This window comes from Myotis davidii, unplaced genomic scaffold (assembly GCF_000327345.1).
Source record: "Myotis davidii unplaced genomic scaffold, ASM32734v1 scaffold2131, whole genome shotgun sequence".
Taxonomy (NCBI): Eukaryota; Metazoa; Chordata; class Mammalia; order Chiroptera; family Vespertilionidae; genus Myotis; species Myotis davidii.
Window position 1 is genome coordinate 127,750 of NW_006282665.1, and position 5,024 is coordinate 132,773.

General features: G+C 44.1%; 1 long non-coding RNA gene across 1 annotated transcript in view; it reads left to right on the forward strand.

The window, feature by feature from the left end:
* The window catches only part of LOC102768478, an 18,775-nt gene extending 14,954 nt beyond the window's left edge, over window positions 1–3,821 (forward strand). Inside the window, exon 3 of the long non-coding RNA XR_001513028.1 lies at window positions 2,249–3,821. This is a non-coding gene — a long non-coding RNA (uncharacterized LOC102768478). The remainder of the gene's footprint in view (window positions 1–2,248) is intronic.
* Window positions 3,822–5,024: the final 1,203 nt, after the last annotated feature.

Sequence of the window (5,024 nt, forward strand, 5' to 3'; positions counted from 1 at the left end):
ATCTTTTATTTTTAGAAAGACAATTTAGTGTTGTGGGGAAAAGCTCTGACATACTGCTAAATGGAAAGAAGGATATATTTATACAGTATGATCGTAATTAGGTAAAAAATACTTTCCATAGAAGAAAACATGTGAATAGTGGTTCATTCTGAGGAGTAATTGTTGCTGGTTTGTATTTTCAATTTTTTCTAGGACAAGCTCATACTGCTTTTATAATAGCAAAAGGATTATTAAAAAAGGAAATAGGTGTCTAATAGGATATAAAGTATTCAAGCTTATTGTGTTTTAGAGCCAGAGAATAGTTGCAGGCATCATTAGCGTGGGAGCTGGTGACTAAGGGCTGTGATTGGGTAGGAGACTGTCTGAGAGCTTAAACAGTGCAGAGGCATAATGCAGGGGAAGGTTCCTTCGTGTTTTTGCTCAGTTCTGCATTGCTGGCTGTCACTTGCTGATCAGGGAAAGTCTGACTGCTGTCCGCCTTGTCTTTGACAAACACAGATAGGAAGGCAAAGTAATTATCTAATGTGATCTATTTAGTAGCCAAATATTTTTGTGTGAACACAGACTTTGAGTTTTATTTCATTGCAAGCGAGGCAACCTATATGTGCACATTCTTTTTCTCATCCAAGTTCTTTAACTGCTGAAATTGCCCTTAAAGAGACCACAAACATTGTAAAATGTGTTTAATTACTAATTCATTAAATTTTCCTGTCATTTGGTACCAAATATTTTAAAACATGAGGCAACAGTGAAAGATTCCTGAGGCTGTAAATTGGAAAGCATTCTAGATGGTTCTTCAGTGTTTGGGTTCTCAGCCATGAATCATGAAATCACTTCAGTGGGTCTCCCAGCATTACGTTGTAAGTGAAATTAGCATACATGGAAAATATAGGGTCCATTGGGTATAGTAAGTATGAGTACTTTACATTTTTATTGTAGGGGAGTGTTTATATGTGCTGGATTGTAAATGGAAAATGTGTGTGTTCTTAAAATGATGATTTTCAGTAAAAAAAAAAAAAGTCAAAAGTCTTCTTGTGACATAGACAGTGCTTTTCAGTAAGATCCCAGGATTAGCAGCATAGGTGTCACCTGGGAGCCTGTTACAGATGCGGATTCTCGGGCCCCACCCAGACCTACTGAATCAGACACTCCGGGGGTGGGCCCAGCAGCCTGTGGTTTAACCAGGCCCCCTGGCCATTCTGGTGCACACTCAAATTCAGAACCACTGGTCTCGCCCTGCCTTCCTGGGTGTGGTCCGGAGTCTAACATTGGCATCACCTGGCAGCTCGCTGGAAATGCAAAATCTCAAGCCCCGACCTGGACCTACTAAATCAGAGTCCACAGGCTTCAGGGGTGATCTGTATGCTCGGATTAAAGGTTTATCAAAGGTTTGGAAGCACTGATCTAAGCCACATATGCCTTCAGAAGCCAAGTAGACAATGTCAGTGAATGAAGGCAGCCTGGACTTCTCCATAGAGAGCACAGCCTATCTCTGACTTATGATGGTTCAACTTATGATTTTTTCTACTTCACGATGGTGCAAAAGTGATAGTTTAGTAGAAAATATACTTGGAAATTTGATAATCTCCCAACTAGTGATACGCCATATGATATTCTCTCATGATGCTGGACAGCGGCAGTGAGATGACTTTGCCCAATTGTAGCTACTGTTAGAGTTCTGAGCATGTGTAAGGGATGCTAGGCTAAGCTATAATCTTCCTTAGGTTAGGTGTATTCAATGCATTTTTAACTTACAGCATTTTCCCCCAAATACATTTTTATAATTTCAGAGAGGAAGGGAGAGGGAGAGAGATAGAAACATCAATGATGAGAGAGTATCATTGATCGGCTGCCTCCAGCATGCCCCCACCCCCCGCCCCCCACTGGAAATCGAGCCCACAACCCAGGCATGTGCCCTGACCAGAATTGAACTGTGACCTCTTGGTTTATAGGTTGACACTCAACCACCGAGCCACACCAGCCAGGCTCAACTTACAGTATTTTCAACCTAAATCCCGTGTACATCGAGGAGCCTCTGTGTAGCAATTAGAAGGCATTATGGTGTGAAATTTAAGCACTCTTCATTTGTTTAAAAATGTCCTGCCTTATATCAGTTGGGGTTAATACATCCAGACAAACTCATCAACTGAGGTTGACTTCAATTGACATCAGTTACTTCAAGCAGATTTTTCAACCCACATTTTAACAGAGTGAGCCCCTCACATTAACTTCCTCTGATCTCTTTTAGGAATTTATCAAGGAGCTGCTCTCTCGGATAAGAGGCATGAGGAAACTGAGCCCCCCGCAGAAGAAGACTGTGTAATTCTGCACAGGGTGGAGCTGCCTGGAGACCAAGACTGGGTCCCAGGAACTGGACTTTACTCAGACTATTTCACTTTTTTCGGGGAGGGGGCATCTGTTAGACATTTATTCAAGAGCGTTCTGTTTTTTTTGTTTTTTAAGGGTTTCATTAGTGTACTATTTTAATAGCAAAGATACCACTCTGGTTTCAGCCCAACCAGGATTGTCAAACCAGACAGACATCATCCAAGGATGGGCTGGGCTAGGCAGTATTTTCTTCGAGAAATCCGATGTTGATGACCTAACTATACAGGGATGATAGTTTATTTGTTTTTTTAACAACTAGTTGGGTAATCCTTCTTTCTTAAGTTCTGCATTTGACTCAGACGTCGAATTTCTCATGCTTGTATATATCTACACACAACAGAGTTCCAGCGTAGATGTGAGCTTTATTTCACATTGATGAAATGAACGTGTGGTCGTCCTTTAACTGGAGGTCACAGCACAGTGTGTTGGCCAGAGGCCACTAGATATTCTTCATGTGAGTGCTGCTGACCTCCAACATCCGCTTTATGCACCAAAGTGAAAGAATCCAGTGTATCCGTTATTTGAATGAGCTACACTACAAAAGTGTTGAGTTGGTCAAGGGCTTAATTTATGGACTTTCTATTATTTCATTCATTGGGATGCTTTGCCAGGTCGTGTACTTATTGCCTCATTTGTGGTACTTTAAAGTTTTACGAATCCTTTGTTGGAAGAACTACTGGGATGTCTAGAGAGGAGCCCTCGCTATCTGAGCAGTGTTTTCTGTGGAAAATGGGAGCACTGGGTAGTGATGAATTCTCTGCTTTAAACCAGGTACTGTGTAATATTCTCTCCATGAAAGCAGGTCAAAAGGAAGCCAGCAGATTATGCATCTCCCTTCTTAGAAGTAGGTTCTGGTCACTTCTGTGCCTGGGCAGCAGCAGACCAGAGGGGTGTGCTCAGTGGTGAGCAGAGGGAGAGGTGGGGAAGCCTCTCCCACTCTCAAGAAAGTTGGCAGAGGAGCATTGGCTGGTCGGGAAGCTCGGTGGAGAGTGCATTTCTGATTTCTCTAGTGGCATATGGTGAGGACTCCGGCTCTAGGCACCCGGATTCCCTTGCCTGGAGCTAGGCCTGGGGCACCTGCCCTGCCCCTTTTAGTTACACACCGGCTCCTTGGGGGAGGCTCAAAATTCAGATGGACTCAGGTGGAGTCAAAGGTCAGAGTAGGAACTCTTGCTTCCCTCCAGGAGGTCCCGCTGCCTCCCCACAGAGGCCCCACCTACAGTGAGCTATGTCTGGGGGGGTCCTGTCAGAGCACAGGGGTCAGGCATTTTCTATCAAGGGTGCTTTGAACATATTTTATTTTTTAAAAGAACTATGTTTGTGAATTTTATGTATACTGGCAAGCTTTTGAAAATGTATTTAATTTTGTAATGTTTACCAATGATTTCTTTACAAGCTATTTACTCAAATAAATGGAGCTGCTTACAACTCTGCTCACTGTTTGCCTCGTAAAATATGGCCACGTGCTGACTTGACTCTGTCAGGCGCTCTGCAGAGGAGGGGCCAGGCTGCTGTGTCCAGCTGTTCCTTCTCAGGCATTGGGTCCCAGGCCTTTCCCGATGAGGGCAGCGGAGCTGGAGGACTTTCCGGGGTTGAGAAGGAAACAGAGGGTGAGTTTTGTGCACTTGGTCCTGCCTGCCTTCTGTTCCAACCCTCTCTCGGCCATGCCCCTTCATCTTATTAAAGCTCCCCTTTACCCGTTTGATATAAATCCTCAAGAAGATTTCAAATTAATCAGGTATTCCCATTATCATGAGAATGTCGTGCACCCAGTAAATACAGAAAAATGCAGGATTTGTACGATTTTCCTTAGGCTTGACCAGCCCAAGTTATGGTCTTCAGATGAAGCAAGAATGAGTTTTTCCTCCAAAGGCATCTGATCCGGACACAAAACACACTCCCGCCTTCCCTCCCTTCCTTCACTCAGGGCTTGACAACACCTGATGTCCCCTGAGCACTCAAGCCATAAGCGTGGGCCTCGTCTGACTCCCATCTCTGTCCCCAACATACCCCCAGTCACTGTGCTCTTCTTCCCCTAATATCTCTCAGATCTGTCCCTTGTGAACCCTTACCTTGATGGCTGGAACCGTTGGAGTTGGCTTCTCCATGTCCAGTCTTGCCTCTCTCTGATCTGCTCTCCACCCGGTAGGCAGAACAATCTTTCTGAAAGACAGCCCTGATCATTCTACTTCCCTACATAAAATCCAGACATTGCTACATTTCTTACAAGGAATTGGTCTCTGGCTCTCCAGCCCCACCTCTCGGCCTTGCACTAATGGCTAGTCTACTGAGTTCTTTGGGATATCTGGAATGTTCCATGCATTTTCTCCTCTGGGGCTTTGTAGAAACTATTGCCTTGGTCTGAAACCTCCTCTCTGCCAGCAGGCTCTATCTGAAGAGCTTCCAGTTTGACCCCTCATGGCAAGTATCCACAGTACTATTACTGTCAGTTCCCCTGTTCTTCTCTTCTGTTAAACTAGAACCCTTGAGGTTGGACTGGATTTTATAACTCAAGACCTGGTCTTGTGCTCAGTCCATCAAAGGGATCAATATGTGTTTGCCAATGGAAGAAATAACACAAAAGGTTCCTTAAGGAAACTAAATTGTTTCCTTCACAGCTGGGAGAGTGGTTCTTA